This window comes from Melozone crissalis, unplaced genomic scaffold (genome assembly GCF_028551555.1).
Source record: "Melozone crissalis strain CALT ecotype California unplaced genomic scaffold, PUWL_Pcris_2 ptg000006l_1, whole genome shotgun sequence".
NCBI lineage: Eukaryota > Metazoa > Chordata > Aves > Passeriformes > Passerellidae > Melozone > Melozone crissalis.
In genome coordinates, this window is record NW_026535784.1 from 11,579,628 (window position 1) to 11,603,477 (window position 23,850).

The 23,850-nt window shown below is 39.7% G+C and overlaps 1 protein-coding gene across 5 annotated transcripts in view; it reads right to left on the reverse strand.

The window, feature by feature from the left end:
• The window catches only part of JAKMIP1 (janus kinase and microtubule interacting protein 1), a 143,979-nt gene extending 121,622 nt beyond the window's left edge, over nucleotides 1-22,357 (reverse strand). For 4 of the 5 annotated variants that reach the window (XM_054295990.1, XM_054295989.1, XM_054295986.1 and 1 more), the window contains exon 1: nucleotides 22,271-22,357. The gene's annotated coding sequence lies outside the window, so the exon portion shown is untranslated. Of the gene's footprint in view, nucleotides 1-21,459; nucleotides 21,604-22,270 lie in introns of all 5 variants that reach the window. The other variant, XM_054295987.1, reaches the window with a different exon arrangement.
• Between the last annotated feature and the right edge of the window lie 1,493 nt (nucleotides 22,358-23,850).

Here is a 23,850-nt window from a genome sequence, read left to right on the forward strand (position 1 = left end):
TTTGTTTGCCAAAACGTACGAAGAGTAAAAGGTTTTGATAGCTGTTGTGTTTGATTTGTGGAACACCAGTGAGTACCCAGGCTTGTGAAATTCTGGAATAAATAGCCATTGCCTTTCTCAAATGTGTAATTATTGGTTTGCTTCACATCTGGTAACAAACACAATTTTTCTGGACAACACCAATTGCCCAAGGAATTAAGATTAGTCAAAAGGTTATAAGTACTCCCAATATTCAAGCTGCTGTCATTTAAGCAGATTTTGGAGATAAACAGTAATGGTTTTCAACACTGTCTAGAAGCTCTTACTGAGAAAGAAAAAATAGGCATGGCTACTAATGGAAAGAATACTGTGAATATTTCAGGTGGCAGGACACTGGACTGCTGGAAGGTGCAACATGTGATAATGGCGATTCTGTTAAATTTCAGTTAATGATTTCAGAGTAGATCTGCAGAGGGTTTGGCAATTGCAGCATCACAAAACATGCAAAATATGCAGCCTCTGGCCTCTCCTCTGCCTTTACAGTAAGGGGGAAAGTCCAGTTTTTCCTCTCTAGACAATCCTCAGCAGAAAACCAACAGTAAGCTGTGTTTCTGTGGCTAAGATTTCCTACAGCAGGCATCTCCACTTAATACAGCTCTAAATCCCCTTTTGTGGTTCAGATCCCCTGTTCTTAAAAAATAAAGCAGGTGAAGACTTTTTTTTAGTTGCAATTGAAAGACTGTGTTGTAACAGCCCTTCACACAATGATAATGACTGCAATGCTTTCCCAGCAAATGACTGATTCATTTTTCTCCACTGAGAGCTGCAAACATTAGTCTAGAGATCTAGGACCTTCCCTAAGGACCAATAAATCTTTAATTATTTTATACAAAGTGACCTAGTTTCAATAGAAAACTGGCATCCTGCAATATTTTTAATGGTAGTTCAATGGTTAGCTCTGATTTGAGCAAAAGACTTCTACAGACACAGAAAAGGCCTCTCCAGTCTTTCTCTGATGGTATTTGTGAGCAAAAATCCAGTAATTGCATTTCTTAAGGCAACCAATTTGCCAGCTTATATGAGTAAGAAACACCTACTGATTTCATTCCCTGTGGTGATACAGATTAACTTAAAAGCAGATGAACAGCGACTAGTTTAGCAATAAATAAAGTCTCTATTAACTTGAAAAAAATCAACACCTGAGCTAAGGACACACAAACTCAGACCCTTCAGAGTGGAAGTTACTATGCAGACATTTTAAGAATTTCACCTTTAGGTCTGGGAAATTCAATGTGTCTGTGACTCCAGCCTTCCCCACCACCTCACTGGAGCAGAAGCTGCTGATGGCTGTGTTGGCATGACCCAAGGCTGTGGCTGCAGCCAGCCAGGCAGTCCCACAAGGTACCACTGGAATTCACAGGAGCCCATCCTGTCACAGCTGTGCAGAATGCAGCACAGGATCAGTGAAAATTGTCAAACACAGCAAGGGCTGTTGTGGAACATCAATGATGAGGCCACCTACCTCTGTTCTTGTGGAAAGTTGGTCATGATCAACACCAGAAAAAGGCAGAAGAATAGGATACAAGAGATGAGTGCTAAGGCACCTGAAGAAAATACCTTGGTTTGATATTTTTAATACAAACATATATATCCTAAATTTATGGTCAGCAATATTCAGAGGTAATCCCTAGAAGGATGCACAGTAACAGGTGCTCATTCCCTTCCTTGCCATTTGCTGCAATTAAGGCTATAGTTTCATGGACATTTTAAGCCAATGAAAACCTTAAAAAGAAAGAATTCTGCCCCCACCTTGAGCCACCACAGCAGTGGTAAATCAAAAGAGAGAACAAACTGTAGCTAGAAGTGAGGCATTTTCCCTTCTCTATATCTTTAACATTTATTGCTTTCTCTCTGAGCCAATTCTTCTCGTAATCTGTAAAATGCTGGAGCCAACACAAGGGAGATCTTGGAAGAGAAAAAAACTGGATATGGCAGGGGAGGAGGAAAGCCTCTTCATCACAGTGTTGATTTCAAAAACTTTCACAAAATTAAGTCCTAAACTGTATCAGCAGCCACTTACAGCTATTTCATCCAGTTCTGCCTACTAAACATCTAATGACATTTTAATGTCCTACAGCCCACACAGGTTTTTTTATTTAAAAACTCATAGTTCAGTAGATGCGATCATTTTTCTGTATTTATAAATACCATATTGATCTAGCTGAAAATATAAAATTAGACAAATAATATAAGAAATACAATTAATTGTACTTTACAACTTGCTGCAAATAGACCCAAGAAGCAATTTTGACATTATTTTGATTTTACATGCAGTTCCTACCTAACATTTGACATTTTCTATTCACCATTCTTGTTTGATGGAAGAAATTAAGACCATTTAAGTTACTCCCTGTGCCAAAACATTGCTAACAACTGTGTCCTCAACCTTTTACATTTGGAATAAATGGATGCATTTGGCAAATGGATTTTTAAATCATCTGAAGTGGACAGACCATTTCGAGAATTCCCACTGTCATCAGTTACTAGAAACACTACAGAGATTTCTAGAAAGATGAGAGATTAAAGAAAGAGGGACAATGTAATTTGTTTGGGTATTAGAAGATATCACAGAATCATAGCCTAGGCTGAGTTGCGAGGGGCCCTTAAGGATCATTAAGTTTAACTCCTGCCCCTACACAGGACATCCCCAAGAGTCACACCATGTGCCTGAGAGCATTGTCCAAATGCTTCTTGAGCTCTGTCAGGTTCGTGCTGTGAGCCCTTCCCTGGGGAGCCGTTCCAGTGCCCAACCACTCTCTGGGTGAGGAACCTTTTCCTGATACCCAACCTCAACCTCCCCTGACACAACTCCAGGCCATTTCCTGGAGTCAGTGTCACCACAGAGCAGAGATCAATGTCTTCCCCTCATGAGGAAGCTGTAACTGCAGTGAGTTCTCCCTTCAATGTCATCTTCTCCAGGCTGGCCAGACCAAGGGCCCCCAGCCACTCCTTACAGAGCTTCCCCCGAGGCCCTCCAGCATCCTCACTGCCCTCCTCTGCCAGTGCTCTGCACACACTGCTGGATTTCCCAACACCAGCCAGAGCTTCATGCAGTAATGCAAATGAAAACTCACAGGATATTTGAAAAAGCAGCAGCATGACTTGGTAAGATATAATAAGGACAGAAATGGATGGATTCTAGGGCTAAGTAGGATAACCCAAAAAAAATACAAGTTGTGTCTTAAAAATTAACTTGGTTTTTTTATCCTTCTGAACCATGGCAGAGGAATGGAGGAATATAGAATGATGATGAAACACACTGGGGGGTGCAAACCTTTCAGTCATTAGTTCAGCATCAATGTGTTGGGAGCTACAGAATGATGACATCACACTGCAAAGGTAACACAAAATGCTAAGCTCCTTACATATTTTGTTTGCTGCTGTTTTTGGCACTCCTTTTTACATAAATCCAAATTCTATAACATGCTGTAATATTGCTGTTCTTTTCCTGCTCTCTGGCCCAATAAAGTCACAATGATCTGGGAATTTTAACAAAGAATATCCAGCTTGGCTTCAAGTGAAGGGAATATCCAGCTTGGTTTCAAGTCAAGGGAAGACAAATTGATATTCAGGCCACAATCCAAGCATGCCCACTGACCCAGTATATTTACAAATATTACATAACCTGAAGTCAGAAAACAAGATGAAGTAACAAACACACTGAGACCTTTTCAACAGATATCTTAGCAATAAACTTAGAGATACAGATACACACACTTTATTTAAATTTAGGTGATCTTGAGAGAGATAAATAATGTAATCTAGTTCACACCAAGGGGCTTCAGTTCAGTGGAATTCTAATTATACCACCAAGAGCAAGAGACACGTGAAACAGTCAGCAAAAAGCATTAGAGAAGGTCTGTCTCACAGCAAGGACTATTTTGAACTAGAGATACAAAACACAAAGCAAGGCAGCTGTGACCTGGATTTCACCTGAGTATTTTCACTTTTCCTGCCTAGAAAGAATTTGCATATTAGCCAATAATGTAAAAAATTATAAACAGCAAGCAAGCCAAGACTTCTAAGAAATAGAAATTACTGCTCATGAACAGTAAAACTGATGCATTTAGTAACCACCTAGGGCATGCAATAGCAATTCAATGCAGTTCATTTGCAAATTCTTCTGCCTAACAAATTCTAGAAAGAAAAACAGCTACCCTGTGGCTGCTGGCCTTACAAACCACTGTCTTACAGCTTCTGTCCACATTTTCTAACTTAAATATGAAACCTGTAACTTTGTAACAAATTATTACTAATGCATGTGTCACATTTCAGGCAAATACTACACTCTAAATAATTTCAAATGTAAATTAGATATGTTGACTGCTGATAGAACGTATTTTTGTAATAACACCTGGAAAATATCCTGATAATAAGACATTCCTCCCAGAATATAGAGGGCAATTTATGTTCATTCACCTACTCCAAAATCAAAATTGTTTGGCACTAATTTTGCTATTATGGTACTTATTTCTAGACCATCAATCGAAGTATTAAACACACACCCAAATATACCAAGAGCATCAATTACTGTGTCAGTTGAAAAGCAACCAATTTCAGAGTTCATCTGGACAACGCAGTTCACTTACACCATTAACAATCATTATAACTTGAAATTCCAGAAACACAAGGAGGACCTAGCTGAAAATATGACTGCTTGTCACATAAACACTCTGTCTTTATCTAGGGGTCAAAAACACAGCTGTGAAAATACTGGAAGTCTTGTTCAGATGAAAAAACCCAACCTAAGCTGGCACAGATAAACAGCTCAAGGAAAGACAGACTCAAACTAGCAAAGCCCCATCTTGTTAAAGCATATGTCACATGTCTACAATACTTTTAACACATGCTAGAACACACTGGATGCATTATCACATTTATTTCCTTGACAACAAAGCTAGAATTAATAGTACAGGGTAGTCCTTGTTCAAAAGACCTAAAATTCAAGAGGAAGCAATGGAACTATCAGCTGTATTTTCAGATGCAATCTGAAAAGTTTTTCTGGGAAGCTAACAAAAAGGAAGAATTGTTTAAAATTTACTGGTTGACTAGAAGTCCTTCCTAAATGCTGTTCTGTGCCTGGCAAAATAATTCAAATAAAGCAAAAATAAGGAAATCTACTTCGAATAAAAAGTATTTGTCAAAAAAAATTTCTATTTTTCAGGTTTCTTTTTTTTCCTTATACCTGGGGATTAAAAAAGAATTTCAAAGCCAAAGGAAAAAGAATGTGTTGCAATAGCTAAGTATATTTGTCTCCTGCAAGTTTTTTAAAAACACCACATTTTCTCCAGTACTGATCTTGGATACTGGATTTACGAGAGTTCTCCTGCAAATCCCTTACATCAAGCTGTGCTTGGTCTCAAGTACTAAATTCTCATTGTGATATAGAAGAAAGGCATATTTTTTTACTATTGTTCCATATCTAAGCTTCCTTCAGCCAGAAAACCCCTGAGGTACACAAAAAATATTGCCCTTGCTTTTTACATTTCTAATGCATGCCATAAAACAACATTATATCTCTATTTAGAAGACTGTAAAAAAAAAAAAAAAAAAAAAAAAAGAGACGTTTCTAAAGGAAATACTCCTGTGAGAATTTGGGTCATTCCACATGTATGACTTCCGCAGCTCCTAGACTTTCAAATAAAGACTTAGGGCAAATAAATAATTTTCCTTTTCTTTAGCAAATGAAGATAATTAAATTAATTAATTTATGTTCTCATTAACTTATTAATTTAAATAACCTGTTTAGGATGCAATAATATATAAAACCCAGAGAATTTACTTGCAGCAGTGAATTAAAAGAAGGACTGAGATTCCCAGCTACTCAGAGATTTTGTTTTATAAATTTACTACTATGACTTGAACTTATAACTGGACTGTACTTGGTGGACATGGACCTTATCAGACTTGTCCACGTTTATCTGAGAAAAAAATTTCAACAGCAATGATGGATATGAATTATGCTCATCATGTGTTCAGCTCAGGCTCCCGCTCATTTCACGCCATGCTCTGTGCTGGATGTGCCCACGCACCTGCAGCGGGTGTGGCACTGACAACACACCTGGAAGAGAGCAGAACTGCAGCTCTGGTGTGCCCCCACACACTCCCAGATAAAATGCAAGGCTGCACTAAGAAATGCAGCTCAGGCTGTAACAGGGCAAAGCTGGAGAGCTCAGCACTGTGAAAGGCAGCCCTGCTCACAATCCCAGACTGGATTGGGTTGGAAGGGACCATAGAGATCCTTCCTACCCCTTGCCACAGGCAGAGACACCTCCCGCTGAGCTGGGGTGCTCAGAGCCCCAGCAGAATGAAACTCACAGTGCCAACCAAAGGCTTTTTGAGAACCAAATGGTAAATCAAGGCACTGGCAAGAATATTTTCAGTCTATGTGACTGCTGTATATAACCACTAATATATACAGGTCCATCTAAATGAACACACACAAATATGCATCCTGACAACTACATGAAAAAAAAATGTCATTTTTGACTGCAGGTCAAGGTAAGCCCTACAAAGAAATTGATAAAGATGCTTAAAACCTACCTGAACTCTAATGTTAGAAAAAGGGCATTTGTGGGGTTTTTAAGGGGGGAGGTATTCAACCTTTTGAATGGAAACCAAAATTGAGAATAATGTCCCTAGAAAATTGTGTTTAAAAATAATTATAGAAGTACAGAGCAGCAATATAAAATAAAATAATATTCCAAATCTCAAAAAGGAACACTGCTTCTATAAACTACGTCATCAACTTCTAATTTTAATGTAAATCTAGCAGTTCAAAAAAAGATGCCAAAGGAATCTATCCATTCCTATAGAATGAATACATTTACTTTGCTCTATTTGTGATTGTGATATAATGCAAAATTATGTATTTTATTTTATAGATTTTTATAACTAACATCATCTCTACTTTTGCTGAAATAAGATTCAAGATTATATCCTAAATGAAGAAAAGTAATTTTTTACAATGTAAGATACAATCAATTAGTGAAAATTGTGATGTAGATATTTCAAGTTTATTCCAGTCTGACTTGTAATTAATATTTTCATTTTTATAAAATCCACCCCATATAACAGCAATAAATTCACACTGAATTCTATTAAAGATGGAATCTTATGTTTTGGGTGTCTTGTTTTAAGTATATTACTAAAAAGGTGGACAGATCAGACTGCTCCTGCCAGTCAACACAGATTTTACCGCAGCCACATATTAGATTAAACTACAGAACTATATTTAACCTGAGAAGATAGGGTCCCATTTATGTAATCCTACTTCAGGAGCTTCTAATGAGTTAGTGCAGCCTAACCCAGATATGCCTGCCAGCAAGTTCCCTGCTCTTCCATGTCAACTCAATGATGAGAGTACAATTTCATTGTAAAAATTGCTGCATGGCGCAAAGAGTACTCTTGTTAAATATGGCAATCATCAATGTAACCAGTAACCTAAAATAAACGTCTGCCTAATTTATCCCATATTTATAACACAGACTCTTTATTTGTATTATATTTGCTATATAACTATAGTCAGTGTTATTAAAGAAGAGATTCCTAAGGCAGGGGAATATGCAGTCAATGGAATTAGGTAAGTCAAAAGATTGGTGAGTTCTTTGACACTAGAGCATTCACTGGAGAGAGCAGATGCCTGCATTTACAAGTCAATGAACACACAAAGAAATTACTGAAAGATGCTTTAGCACTCAAATTATACATTAGGCGAGTTATTATCACAGTGGCCTCTTTTTCCCTTGAAAACCTACTGACAAGGATGCTCATCCATCTCAGAGAGGTCTTCATCTTTCAGAGAGCATCCTCTGAGAGTCGTGCTTCCCCAGCTGAGGGTCCTGCATCCCACCAGCTGCCCAGCAGGCACATATGGCACGTCGGGATCAGCAGGGCTGGGGTGCGTGGCAACATCTGCCAGCTGATCAAGAGTGGCATTAATGAAATGCTAAAAGCAGTTTAGATCACCCCTGCATGCTGAAAGACAGCTGTAGTGCCACAAAAGGTGTATGGGAAGAGCACCACATTAAGATTACAGATGGGAAAAGGAGCAGGGAAAAGGATGAAGCTGTTCAAAACATGCCCTCTGACCCAAGTCATCTACTGTAAACGCCCTGCCAAACACAATCACACTGCTGCTTGAAATCAAGCACAGCATGAAATGCAAAGCTGTGATGTAAGAAACAAAGACAGGAAAAATATTACTAAAAACAGAAGAAACAGTTAAGAATTCATCATTACAATTTGTCATTGCGTCACACAACTTCAGTTCCTGTCGTTTACAGAATTGGCTGTGTTTAAAGGGTTCTTCACTTGAAGTTCATCTCAACAAATGATTCCAACACAAAAAATGTATACGTATGAAAAGAGTTTGAATTTCAGTGTCACTAGCTGCTTCCTGTACACTGTGTCTGCTGATACTGCATATACAGGAAAAGCACTAAAAACACAGCTCAAAGAGATGTCATTTCTGAACATCACATTTTCTCTGGGGCACTCAGAGGTCTTTATCTATTACTGTATCAGGTCCACAGATTTCAATATTCAGAGCAGAGCAACTATACTAGGCATGGAAACTTGGCATTCCCAAAACCAAACAAGACCAATAGACCATAAACATGGTATCTTGGCTTCAAATGCTAATTATTCACTACAAAGCTACAGCTGAAGTCCAGTGGGAAGTGCTTTTACCAATTTAGCTCTTCACAAAGGAAACAGCGGAGGTGCCTCAAAGATAAACAATTTACATTTTTTTTTATAAATTATTTAGGTAAAATAAACTTGATGACAGGAAAGCAACAAATAATGGCCGCCAATCTAGCAGAAATTTCATCATTGGCTTGGCCGTTCACATGAAATCATTAATCCTAATGCAGCTCTCTCTGGGAGAGAGGGAAATGTGAACCCTCCTGCAGCAACCCGGTCATTCAGATGAAGTGCAGAAAAGGGGAAGGCACTGAACCATCTCACAAGCAGCTACATCTTTATGTGCATCATATTCTGACAATGAGGTGAAAGATTGGGAAGGGAAAGTCCAAAAGGTAATGTTCTGTGAATGTGGCTTCAGTAAACTAAAAGATTAACTTGCTTGAGCTTGAGAAGAACACTAAAAATCAATCTGTATGTCCAAGAAGAAAACAATACAATCAGTAGAAAACCTGGCATTAAACAATGACTCAGCATGCTGACTGAGCCTCAAGCTCTGAATAAAGTGTTTATAACATTCAAAATTTAGAAGGGTGGTTGCACTCACTCAAAGAGAAAAAGAAAAGGTATTGGTGAGCCAAGTAGTAAGCTAACAAAAAGCAAAAATCAGAAATTAGAAATTAAGTAGCTTGCTATTTAAAAAAAGACAAAAAGGTCATTTTTCTTAATGTAAGGGCAATTCAGAAAAAAATCATTTAACAAAAACACTAAACACTCTGGAAATTTACAGTCACCCAACATGACAGGCTCTTGAAGTAAAAATTGATTTTGAATTCAGAAATATAAACTCCACGCTTAGCACCAGTAAAATTTATTATAAAATATATTTCTTTGACATTACAAAGGCAAATTTGAATCTGATTACAAACATTTATTATTACAAATGCATAAGATAAAGACATATTATGAATATTCATTAAAATGTCTTACACAAATGCAAGATGATCAGTGCAGACTGAAATATATATATTCTATCCTACAAAGAAAGAAAATCTAAATGGAAGAAGCAATTATGTAAAAAGGAAATGCAGAATGAAACATACCAGAAGGAGCTGAAATTCAAGTTACACAGGAGGCTTAGGTGCTTCATGAATAAAGAAGGAGGAAAACCTCTATAAGTGAGAAATCATGCTATGAAGAAAAAAGAGGAAGTGTATCAACTACATATACAATAATATGCAGATTATGGTACAGCCATATGAAACATCAGCATATAAATTCTACTTATCTGAAATAGAATGACTTTTACCCAAGTTAGAAAATGCAAAGCTGAGCACCAGCTTACAGATCAAGACAACGAATGAGGCATCTTCCTTCTGGCTCAGTATCTTGTCCAGAAGGATGACCAAGGAATTTATTGCTTTCCTGCCATGTGGATAGGCAGGACAATAACTAAACAACCACCAGTTTTGAGTACACTGCTTTCTGCCTTATCAGGAACAGGATGATAGTTTTGTCTCCTTGACATATTTCCATAGCCAGCACTCCAAACACAGACGCAGGAAATGAAATTCCCTTGGCATTAAAAGATAAAATAAATCTCTGCACAGAGACTATTATTCCCCACACATCTACTCAGGAACAGAACCAGAGTCAAATTCTGATCCAACTGGCAGATTGTCTCTCTGCTAGTGCAGTGATGTAGACATCAATTCTGAATTGCATTGCTCAGCATCACTACAGGAATATCCACTGTAGTGGCAAAAAGCACTCAAATATACAAGTCTGACCACATATTGCAAGTTAAGGCCCCTGTGAAACCCAGTGTTCTTAGAAAGGCTTTCCTGTTGTGTTTTTTTCTTGTAGTAAAAAAAAAGTGATGGCTTACCTGATTTTCAACACAAACACCACAGCAATCTACTCCAACATTACAAAACCAGAGAAACACAAAATTTAATGGAACTTCTTAACTAATGAAGCTTTGATATTTAATTGATTTGCTTGAAACCATGAATTTCCAAAATCAAAACACTGTTTTAACCTGACAGTCCCATTAACAGCAATATTGCATACTCCACTGCAGCTTCATTCTAAGCTATTTATTAGCAAAAACACTACCAACAGCATGCAGAAAGATATTGCCAACACAGAGCTACCTTTGAACCTCTGCTTGCCATGGTTATAGGATAAAGCTTCCTGTTCACATCTGCATAGGTACTACCCAGTCTAGTTTGAAGCCCAGATGACAGAACCAAGGTGTTCACAGTCTTCAGTGCCATTCTACAACTCTACAAGTAAGGATTTCCTGCAACTCATTTCTAACATTCCCCTTGGACTCAGGTGTTTATTAGTTTATATTTATTTAAACAGTGCTTAAGTCTTCAGCCCCAATTTCTCCAACATCTGGCTCACCTAAGTCAAGCAACCGTAAATACCACAATGCAGAATATCAGTTAACAAGAGTCACAGAATATACTGCTCTAATGGGATCTACAACCTTCATACAGCACAGAAGATGGTGCTGGGACATACTTTAAAATATCTGAAAAAATAAGTACTCCTTAATCAATGGGATGAAGTGTCCATAAAGGAGTGGCAAGCTAGAGTGCATGTGGTCTTGTTTAACCAGCTGTAAGTCAAAAGGATAGAAGCAGCCAAGGAAAGAAGACCAGGAACAAATCAGGGGATGTGCAGTCAGAATGTGCAGGACCAGGTGTTGTCATTACATTGCAAGTGTTCCATATTGCTAGAGTTTCATACCTCCCTTCCTTGATGCTTCTTGTAGGCAACTCCTCTAAGCACTGACTCTTCCTTGTCCTCACAGCAGCCAACTGACTCCAGTTCCCCTCAGCCAACCAATCCACTCTTTTATAACACTCTCCTTATTGGCTACAGCTGTGGCCTGTTAAAGTCAGGCCTGCTTCTAATCCTTAATAATTAACCCAGCTGCAACTCTTTAAGGGGTAAGATTACTTGCTATACTACCTTTATTTACCTATATTCTATTCCCCTACAACCAGGTTCCAAAGGGAATGATTTTTGCTGTCAGTGAGTCATAACATTTCAGTGGAGCACACTGAAAATATTTACCTGAAAAAAAAAAAATCAAAAAAAAATCCAGAACTACTTGACAGTTTTCCATAGAGGAGAAATTATTAATAGTCACAGAAGCCTTGCTCAGGAACTTTAACACATGTGCTTCAAGCCATCTCTCAGCTCTTGATGTTTTGTTTGACAAGTCTAGTACAATTTTATGTGTTACCCCAGAAGAGTCACAAGACAGAGTTCCTGTGTACCACAGTTCTCTATGCTGATATCCAGCTAAAGCAGATGTAGAGGACAGGCCTGCAGTTTACTACAACAGATTAAGAACACAATCAGGTTGACTCTGACCTCTCCCAAATTTATGTTAAAATGAAATGTTTCTCATCTCTGTAACAGTGGCCTTTTTAAAGACATAGAGTGAGGTCTTTTTTCCTCTGGAGTTGCATATGTGCTCTTTTACAGCAAGTTACAATCAAACAGCAATCGCCATGATCCCATACCAATGGTGTTTGCACCTAAATTAATATGACATGCAGCATTTTCACCAAACACCTTGGAGCCAAGCCCAGTTTTAAAACCCACAGCAAAAATTAACAAAGTTCTCAAAACATTAAGAAAGACTACCTAATATGTTACTTAGAGAAAGTTAAATCCTATCTGGCAAAAACAGGTAAGACCTTTGCACCCAATGCACAACATCTGAGGATTTCCACACTGATGTAGGTATGCTGAGAGCTACCAAAGCACAAGCATTATTTACCCTGCTTATGTGCTCCATGCAACATGGAAGCTGCAGGGGTACACATTACTGACAGAATCAGTCTCAAAACTGATCTCTTCATTTTTTAAGTAGGCAGGAGCACCCACCACCTGCACAACTCACTGCAACCAAACACTCACTTCCAAATATCCAACTAGAGGCTCACAGACCTGTAGTGAGCTGATAAACCAGCACTTTCAGGGCAATAGTCACTGCCTTCTTTATTGCTTTATCCTTCTCACTGGCTACAGTGAGGGAAATACTGCATGTTCACACTGCAAGAACTCTCCTGCTTCAAAGGCACAACCATTTATTGTCATCCAAAACCTACTAGGGACTGGGAGGCTGTAAGAATATACCCCCTGTCCTGCACTCAAAGTGTCAGTCTATCAAGAGCCTACAGCAATTATCAACACAGGCAATACCACATAGCCAGGAACTGTGGTCTGCCAGGTTAGCACACAGGAGATCTCCTTCATGACCAGTCAACAACTCTAAGTTCAGAAACAAACACAGAATTACTGCTGGTGCATCTCCAGTGCCTTCTGCTTGTTGTCTCCACTTACTGGGAAACTTCATCCAGGTCTGTGGTCTGCCACCAAATAGAACAGACTCAGAGAGCTCATGCCGTTGGAGGTCAAATGCATCAGTGGATGAAGAATACAGCTCCTGAACATGAAACCTACGGAAAAATTCTAAGAAATGGGTTTTGGGAAGTTCAAATGAAAGGGCTTGGCACATGAACTGAAAACAAAACTAAGGACAACCAATGAAGTCCTAAAAACGCAGGTATGGATGATACAAAGCTTTGTTACATGGATTTTCACAGGTAGGTTTAATGAGTCTCAGAACTACAATACAACCTGATTGTATTTATTGACATTGTAATTAGTAAGTGTACTGTGTTAGTTTTATACTAATATAGAGAGTTAGCATCACAGAAGAAGGTCTGTGTACTTCTTCAATCATTTAAGTTTTCTTCTGTGGCTCCAAAGGCACATTTGTCTACTAAAATCCTTGGAATACATACAAGAAATTTACAGTCCTACTTTTCAGGGCAGGTTTCATCAGTCAGAAACACCTGCAGCATGGGCCATGTTAAAAGCTGGGGAAAAAATCCAAACTTTAGACTTTACTTCAGATTATTTACTGCTGATTGAAGAATGATATATTTGTAATCAAAGCCCCAAAACTGTAGCAGCTCTTCCCATGCACAGAGGTCAAGGCCACAAAGAGTGTAACTCCTACTGTCAATCTCACTGCCTAGACTGGGTGTTATTTACATCCAGTGCAAATTCAGAACTCATGCAATAAAGGTGATGAATGTATGGATGATGGATCCATGTTATAGAAACTGCAGCTGAGATCAGAATCAAATGAGTCAGTGTCAAGAGGGTTCTTATTTTTCTACTTTAAAATCTACAGCCTTTGCAAAGGAGAAGCCATGACAACATTTCTATCACCCACAGGGTGGGGTGCATCTCAGGCAATATGAAACAGGAAAAAGAAAAAATGCTTTGTGTAATTCAAAACCCCCCAAAATAAGAGTTTCATATTGCACAGCTTCATTGTTAAAGAATGTATCTCAGACTTAATGGCTCCTTCCACATTAAAAAAAAATATTTCGGAAAACAGAATGGCATGGCTTAATCTGTGCAGAACATGTACTCCTCCATCACGACAAAGCACAACAAAATAAGAACATGCAGCGTTTTGACATCAACAAAGCTGCCTACATAGACACCCACTCTTTCTTATTTTCTCTGCAGCATAGTTTTTTTAACTCACTCATTTCCTTCTGCATCTTTCTCACCATTCTTGACTTGTCTACTCCCCATACAGCTTCTTCAGACTTGTTTTCACATGAAGACTGACCATGGAAATAGTCACTCCCTTACAGACAGTTCAAAACATAGCACCCATTTTAATTCTTCCTTCTCCCTCTTTATTTATATACCAATAAAAATAATTTCCTTGAGAAACAGAGATGTTATTCCAGAGTATCTGAAATAACTAGAGCAGGAGAGTTATTCCACAGAGCTAAGCTTCATGCTGTGATAGATTCACACATTTGGTCCCACCTCCCAGTAAGGAGCTGGCAATTACTGCATTCCAGTTCAGGACCATGGATTTTTTCCAGCTCCCTTAGCCCACATGCTATTTACAGCTGATTATGGCAGCTGAAGCAGCAATGCATTTTTGCATCAGATGTGCAAAGGCTAGACAAACTGGACTGGGTATGAAAGAGCAAACCTGCAGTATATATTGGGGAGGTTTTCTGCAGATTAGAATTATTGTTCTTGACAATCATGATATTCACAGCTCTGCTTTACTGATTTTATACTTACATCTAAATCTCAAAAAATGCACTCTATTTATTACCTCAAGTGATAAGGGAAAGCATCCCTCTAAAGGTTTTTGTGAAGAAACAGCAAATAATTGGAATCCTGTGTTGCTTTTGTGCTATTTGAAGGATTAGCCTCTCCTCAGTTCCTGGACAATACATATATTAAGTACACTAAGTGCTGTGATTAGAGCTTAAACACTGTTTAAATAAGACACATCTCCAACACATCCCCTTGTAAAGCATAATTTTTCATTATTATGCAATTATGTTAAAGTGCTAGTGTACAGGAATCTTCTGTTTCACCCAGTTCATCAGATAGGCTGATGAAACAGATTTATCTCTATATTCATTCTTGGAGTGTTTTCTGAGTACACACAAAATTCTCAGCATTTAAAATTATACTCCTGAAAAGCACGGCTTTTTTACCCAATACCTACATTCCTAATAGCTCACTAAATAGACAGACTAAATCTAGCTCAGATATACCTAACCATGGCTATGGTCACAGTTCCCTTTTTCATGGAGAAGTAGGCATCTACTTTTTAGACTATACATAATCTAGGAAAGGCTAAGGTAAAATTATGGGGAAAAAAATTACAAAAAATCCTAAAAATATTTCAGGCTTTCTAACACAGTGCACAGTAGGGAAAAAAAAATCTGCAAGCAATAATATCTACACAAAATATTTGTTATTGACATAAAGGCAGGGTTGGTAGTTAGCTGAATGCAGAAAAGCTTTGCATTTTTGCTGCAAGAGAGAGTAACAGCTCCAGCCTCCCAGCTGGTCAAATATAGAATCTAAAAAATTCTGAGAAATTTCAGTATATGATGACAATCTACAAAAAAAATCCAAACAAAGCCAGACAAAACCCAAAATAAACAAACAAACAAAAACCCCACCACCAAACCAAAGTAGAAAACATTAATAAAGGGATATAATGAGCTTAGAGGGATATAATGAGTTGTCAGGAACACAGTTGTCCAAAAGATTCATTTTTCAAGGTGACTCATTGCAAAGAATGCAAGTTCATGCCATTCATCCGTGAAACTTGACCAAAAATACAAAGAAAAAGGCTCATCTTATCTCTGCAATCAAGCACTTATATCTTAAGTTCTGGAGCAGGAGATTTATCTTGAAGACTTCAACCATTTCACACATGTAGTTTGAAATTGTCCAACAAATGCAAAAATTACTCATAGGGGACTCAGAGGCAGCAGAAGCATTTAAGGCTCATTTCCGTAGGAAGCCAGGCTGCAGCAAATTTAATTAAAGTTTTTAGTAAGAGTTTGGCATTTTACTAAAAAAACACAGAATTACCAGAACAGACAGTAAGTGCTGGGGCACAGCATCCCATCCTCCCTCCCATCCTACGTGGTAGAGGCCAAAGCCTCATGCAGAAGCTAACAGGATGATTATCTTGAGGAGGATTATGCTGCACAGAGAAGCTGAAGTCTGCCTTGGTGAGAATTAAGTCCATCATCCTTACTGGTCAGCTGAACTGTTTTCTTCTTCAGCCATACTTCAGATAAATTATCAATTGGTCTTCCTTAAAAGGAGTGCATCTCAAAGAACATTGATATAAGAAGGTGGCATTAAATGTATTTGCAGATTTATTTTTTTAAGAACTAGGGAGTCAAGAAAAGGAATCAAGAGGAAAAAGTAATTAATTCTCTTATAAGAAATAAAAGTCTGCCACACTAAATTAGCAGAGTATTATTATAATATAGTCTATATCTGACAATCTTAGCAATAAATGATTGAGCCATGATCTGTTCTACAGGAAATGCCAAGATGTGACTCAAGAAGTTCAACACAAGGTAAAAACATTGTGAAAGTACTGCTTTACACCTTGATATGGAAATAAAAGTCCGTTCTTGGGTTTAATTTCTCATTTCTAAGCAATATAGAGAAGGAGCACCCCCCAACACATTCTCTCCATTCTGACACGATGCAGATAATGCAGAAATTACTACAGGAAGCAGTTACTCCAAAATCAGAGAAGTACTTGCATCTTAGGGACTCAAACAGAATGAGAATCACTGTCTCACAAAGTAAAACCTTCACCCTGGAAACATGTCCTGATTAGACTCAGGGTAGACATGCATCACATCACCACAAGTATTTATAAACATGGATAATAAGCTTGTTCAGAGAATTAGCAGTTCACAAGAAAACAAGGCTTGTATCTTTGGGTTCAAATGCAAGCTAGTGAGAAGAAATGCAAAATATTGGACACTTTTTGCACAAACAGAAGCATTACAGAGCAGTAAATTAAAAGCTACCAGATGCTGCATACTGCTCTGGATAGAAAACAGGAAAAGTAAATAAAATCTCAGCCTCATAATCACTGACATTTTGGAATATCTAAGTAAAATAGTGTACTTTAGTTAGATAAGATGTTCCTTGTTCTGTTGAAGAAGAGGAATAAGATAATTTTGGAAGAATCCACAGAGGATTGTTATGCAATGGCTCACTCTTACTCTCATCATACAAACAATAATAACAACAATAGTAGCACCTCAGTTTCAACTGCACCAACATACCACTTGGCTCACCTCATTTTAAAATAAATAGATAATGTTAGGGTTAAATTTTAGTTATACTCACAAAGGAAAACAAAAAAATCACCCCCTCACCTGCACAGCAAAGTCAAAGCAATCAGATCTGCAGACAGTGCCCACAATGAAGGCTGAAAATGGTGCTGACCATGGCCGAAGGGACACCATTGATTGAAGCCACACATTTCATCTGCAGCACATGCTGAGCATCAGTGCTGAATCAAAAGTGAAACTGCAGAATGCAGCTGTGTGACTCTACTGACGCTTCCTTCCTGGGTGGAAAGGTAACAGCTATCACAAGGGCAACTCAAAGCTTTCAGTCATAATGCCTTGCCAAATGCAAGTCAAATTTAAATGGACTAGGAAATATGAAAAAACATACTTTCTGAAACAGCTTTCATTTCCCTTAATGTCAAGGGAAGGTGCTAGAAGATGGGGTTAAGATCGGCTAAAAGTGAGAAGAAAAACTGAACAGAAACTTCAAAGAGTTGGGAGAGACATCTTGAATATCCTATAGTTGTGGCTACATTCAGCATGCATTAAGGAAAAAATAAGCAACACATGAACAAAAACATTTAATATAAATATTTCCTCTCTTAATTTTACACTGATTACAGAATGCCAGATTGCAGATTAAATATATAGGTTTTTTAAAACATCTGCAACAAACAAATTAACTAATATTTACATCAAAGTTCTCTTATTATCAGAACAAAGATGTCCTTCAGCCATCTTCCACTAAAAACAAAGTAAAGTCAAAGCAAAGCAAACCAATGTTGTATGTGCTTTTTGAGGATGACATAAAAAATATTTTATAAGTCTATTCATTACTTCTAAACATTACAAAATTTAAGTGATTTTTATTTCAATTTCACTTTTACCTCCAGAAGCTGGTTTCAGTTTATTGGATTATTCAGCATGTTAACAGGAAAGCACCAGAATAACTTCATGTGTATGCATGTTTATGTTTTTATAAAATGTGCATTAGGTAACCCTCTCTTAAAACCAAGGATTTGAAGATAAATTAGATATTCCCACTCTATACCTTTGTCTTTATCAACATGTAATTTCCCATTGTGAGCAAGACACAGACTGAGTACAAGTTGCTGTGAACTAACAGAACAAAAATAAAGTAATGAAATTCCCACTGTATTCCTCACTACCTCAAGCATTATCCATTCCTGTCCAACTTAACAGCCCAAGGTGGCAGCTTCCCAAATACATCTGGCTCTTCATGTGCATTTATGCATGAGTTTGAGAACCTATATGGTAAAGGAAGAATGCATCAAATCCAAAGGCAGCTGTGGAATTAAATTCCAGATCTATGAGCCTGGATTGTGTTGGGAGGAAAAGGGGAAGACCTCCCCCACCCCAGCACATGGCAGAAGCTTCTCTTCAGCTGCCATTCTAATCGGACAGACAAAGTGATGAAATATTGCAAGTAAGAAAGTTACCAACCAAGTTTTAGTGATTTCTAAGAAAGGCCTACAAAAGCATTCCATCTGCCAAAGACAAAGTTCTATCATTTACAATAATGTGCAAAGGATGGAAGTATCATGAAAAAAGAATGAATGAAAAATTAGTTTAAACTACTACTGCAGTTCCATTTTGCCCCAATGACAATGAATCTGCATCACTTTGGTTGAAGTACTATAGATTTTTCCCTATTACTGAAGCTAGGGCTGATAAAGTTTGCTATTTTAAAAAACCTGAGCAAAAACTAAACAGAAGAAACAAAATTTGCATACAAGAGTAAAACTTCCCAAGATGGAAAAAACCCCACATTTTTAGATCATTAACTCAAGATATTTTATTGTAATATGTGGAGAAAACAATGACCATGAAATGGATTTTCCTTGCTAATGCTGAGTAACATTGCAATAAGTACCCTAAATTAACAATTGTTCTAAATATGGAATTTTTTTAATGAGAAGCAAGAGATGGAATGTGCTTGTGCATATCAGTACACAAAGCTGCAATTAAGGCTTTGTGTCTGTTCTGAATATTGTGCCTTCAAAATGAAGCAGAACAGAGTTAATGAAAGTTGAGAGAAAAAAAAATCAGGACTACAGACAAGGACATGAGGAAGGGTTTGATGGTTCCTTTGATGGCAGAGCAACTTTGGTTCAATATTAATAAATGGTGACGCAATAATCAGTTGTACCTGACCAAATATCCTCTTACACAGAGGCAGCATGCAACCAACTTTGCTTTTATACAAAGGGGCAATCCAATTTCACATTCTTCAGTATTTTCTGCTCCCTGACACGTATTTATGCCAGCTCCATCTGGCCTTGCACAATCCAGAAATACAGCCCAGGCCCATTTTCTTATTCATATACTTGCTACTCCTACATCTCCCATCTTCTATCATAATCCAACCAAAATGTTCTACAAGAAAAAAATCTATACATGGAATTAACTATAAACATTTGCATACTGACAAATTTTACTTAAAGGCAGAAACTGACAGCAGAGCTGTGGCTAGCTGCAATGAAGATGGTGCTGTGGACATAAAGGTACTAATTATGGAAAACAAAATGTGAGCTTGAATGAGATGGACCTCTAAGAGAAGAATCTTAAGAAACCTCTGCTCCATCACTGTGTCCTGGAATTAACATTTTAACAGAGCACATCTCTTTCAGTTCAAGCCTCATTTATACCTCAGGTACAACACATGGCCTCTTTTGAGGATATTTCCAAGTCCTGCATTCCCGTAACAACAATCTAAGGCACTAAAGGAGCATTCATTTAAGTGGAGAGTGAGCATAGCTCAGAGCAGAGCACTTCCAAAAAGCAAATGGAAATAAAAAACTTCATCTACATGCAGGAGAACTTAAACCTGTTAGGCCAATCTCTACACCAATGGCCTCTTAAAGTACTTGTGCCAGACAAGCAGCAGACAAACCCCAGTGGCTCAGTGAAGGAGTCCCAGGAGTGACCTCCTTGAACTTGTAGAGCACCTCTCCCAACTCATGGGTCTCTCCACCCATGAGAAGAATCACCTTTTCCATGAGATCAAAGATTCTGGGCCCTTCTGTTTGAATCTCCAATACATCTATTCAAAGATTAGATTAGCATTAACAACCCAACTATGTGCTCCCATCCAGAAACAAAAAGCTCAAATCTCAAAAGACCCCACACTGCCTCAGGTGCAAGAAACAAAGTCATCCCAGTAAACCGAGAAGTACAAACAGAGCAGAGACAGAAAACAAATGTTCTAAGCCATACACAGTATCCCAGCTTTTGTATCGCAGTAACTAATTTTAGCATTATTAATGAAAAGGCATGGGGGTTTTTTTTCAATGAAGAACAAAAACACCATGTCAAAAGATAATTAAGGCAGAATTTAAAGGTCTTTAGAAAAACCTTCTTGCCTAAATGCACCATGAATTAGTGTGTCTTACAATCACAAAACACTTATTTTCAGCAGGTTTTGGAAAACCAACACAAAGATATTCACCCTTTGCCATATAAAACCTGAAACTGAAGCTGGCATCTCACAGAGATGAAAGACAGTAGACCCTAATAAGCATTACAGAATCCAACTCCTGGTTAAATATACAGGCACATCAAGCTTGCTGTCAGTGAGGCCAACAGTGTAAGAAGAGACAATACTGTTTACATGATGGGTTCTAAGCACAGGGCAGGGATCTCATTGAGCAAAAGGAATCTCTGAATGAAGTGGGTCTCAATTCCTTCCCCCTTACAAAATTTGCTAGGATTTATTTTCTTTCTTCTTCTAATAAATCTATTAATTTTAAAATAAATAAATACAGTCAGTTATCATTAACATAATTTCTTATGATTGTTTTGATTAAGCAGTGTGGTGCATGGAAATAATTTGTAAGGCTAGTAAATGTATAAATACCTAACAAAAATAATTATTGCTAGTTAGTTAAGCCTGTGTTCATCGTCCTCTAATTTAGAGATCCTGCAAACCTGCAGTGACTTGCAGGCCTAGACACTGCTTTACGGGCTGATGGAAAGAACTTTTTTTTAAAATCTCACCCATCCACTAGAACAAACCAATCTTTATGGGGAACCAAGAGAGAAAAATTACAGTGTGTGCAGGTACTCCTGCAATCCAGCCCAGTGGAGTGATCTGTTCTGTAGTGTTGCCATAGAAAATGCAAAGGAAGCCTCCAATTAGGGACGAGGTCACACTTAAGCAGAGATATTATGTAAATATCAGCCAGCCAGCACCCTGCAAAAAAAAATAAAATAAAGGCCTCATCCTGCCAGCCCTCCAAGGGCAGGCCTCGGGTTCTCTCCTCGAGCATCGCTGCCGCCAGGACCCGGCTTGCAGGAGCAGGTGCCAGCGCCGGAGGCTGCCCGGGGACTCCCGGCACCGCAGGTACGGCCGGGCGGGAGCGGGCAGCGCCGGGATGCTCCGGGCCGTCAATCGGGATGCTCCGGGCCGTCCTGCCGCCGTGCCGCGGCTACCGGCGGGGCTGGGGGAGCACGGGGAGCCCGGAGCTGTCCCGGCCCCTCCGCGGCCGCGCCCCGGCCCGCTGATGGCTGCGGGGGAGTTGCGGGAGGGCGGGGGCCGGCAGGGACCGGAGGGTCGGAGCCGCCTCGCCCCGCCTGGGGACGCGCAGCCCCTGCCCCGCCAGGACCGGCCCCCCTTCCCGGGGCTTCCTCGCCCGTTGGGTCACCGGCACGGACGGGCGAGCGGAGAGGGGCACAGCCTCGCCCCGCCCCGGGATGCACTTTTTTCCCTTAGGCATCTCGCACGACCAAAGTCTCCGAGCGCGGCAGCATCCTCCCTCCCTCCATCCCTCCATCCATCCTTGCATCCCTCCGTCCTCCCTCCCCTGCCACGCCGTGCCCGCGCCGCCCCCGCATCGCCCACTCGTGCCGCCGCCACTCACCCACTGCGCGGCCGGCGGCGGCGGCAGGGCCCGGCCGATCCCTGCCCGCTCCTTCCCCGGGCTCCGCGGGCGCGATGCGGAGCAGCAGCGGCGCAGCAGCCGCACCTCGCTGCTGCCGGGTCCCTCCCCAGCTGTCACCGGCGGCCCGCCCTCGGGGGCGGCGGCGGCCGGGCCCTCCCGCGGCCCCGCCCCGCGCCCGCCGCCGCTCGGGGCGCGATGGATCCACGATGGAGGCACGATAGATCCGCGATGGATCCACGGTGGAGCCGCGATGGAGCCGCGATGGAGCCGCCCCGCACGCCATGGGCACCGCGTCCCCTCGCTCGGTCCCCGCTTCAGCAGGTGCGGGCACGTCCGGCACGGAGTGCCCAGGGGAGGGACCCATTTAATTTTTTATGTCACGCAAGAATTAGACACGGAGTTGTCCGATCAACTCAGCTGCCGGACGCCTGTAAATCCTGATGCCATTTAAAACCTCGTTCTTTTGTCAGAATGGAAGAGAATATCAGCTTGAAGCTCCCGGGCCCGGGCTTTGCTGGGGGTTTCAATCCAAACTGACTCCTCCATGCATCGGCTGTAAACGCACCTTTACGAAAATGCTGCTCGTGGTTATATTTCTGTTGATTCAGATTCAGTGATGACCCAGTGATCAGCAGAAATGTGTTTCTGTGAGCCAAGCACCAAGACCTCAGAGACTGGGAATGGTCATGATAACTGGCTCAGTATTATATTGATGGTTCATACAGAATTGGTGTAAACTGGCCTCAAATCAAGGAGAAAATAAACCAGTTTACCACTCTATTTGTTCTGCTGTTGTCGCAGCTGCTGCTGTTGTGCTTTAAAAAGACAAGATGGCAATGGGAAAAGAGATTTGAACAGGAAACACAATATACAAGAAACATGTATCAGCCTCAGAACATGCTCAAAGAATTAGGTTTGGTGGAGTTCAGCACAGACACAGCTCAGGGCAGCATCACAGACACAGAAATTTGAGAAGGGGGCGCTTCAGTATTGCAGATAAAACTAACTCTATTGATGGCCACACTGAATGATTGAAATCCAAATTGGAATGCACATTTTAACAGTCAAGTCAATTAAACAGAAACGCCTTATGAGACTAAAAGGGAATATGCATTGCTGGGTGATGTGAAGCATCACTTAAATCTCTTTCCAAAGGGAGGCATTTCAAACAAGACCTAAAGGAATTCTTGTAGCCAGAATAACCCCAAAAGTTCCTTCTCTATAAGAGAAAATGCTGCTTTTGATTTTAAAAGCAATATAAGTTGAATGTCCCAGTTGTTGTTAATTATTTCACATAGTTAATTTTTACCATTTTCTCAGAAAATTTCAGGTATAAATGTTTTATACTTAGGCTTTTAAAAAATGCCAACACATTTATTAGCGGTTGTGTTCCAAGTCTGGATTAATGAAAGCAGAATAAGCAGCTTGTTATGCTTTAGCTGCTATCTAAGTGTTCCTCATAAGAGTAGGAATCTGGGGCCTGAGTTCTGGCTCTGGTCAGGGAGAGAGGAAATTGGAGCTCATAAATAATATATGCATGGGTTCATATTAGTGTTATG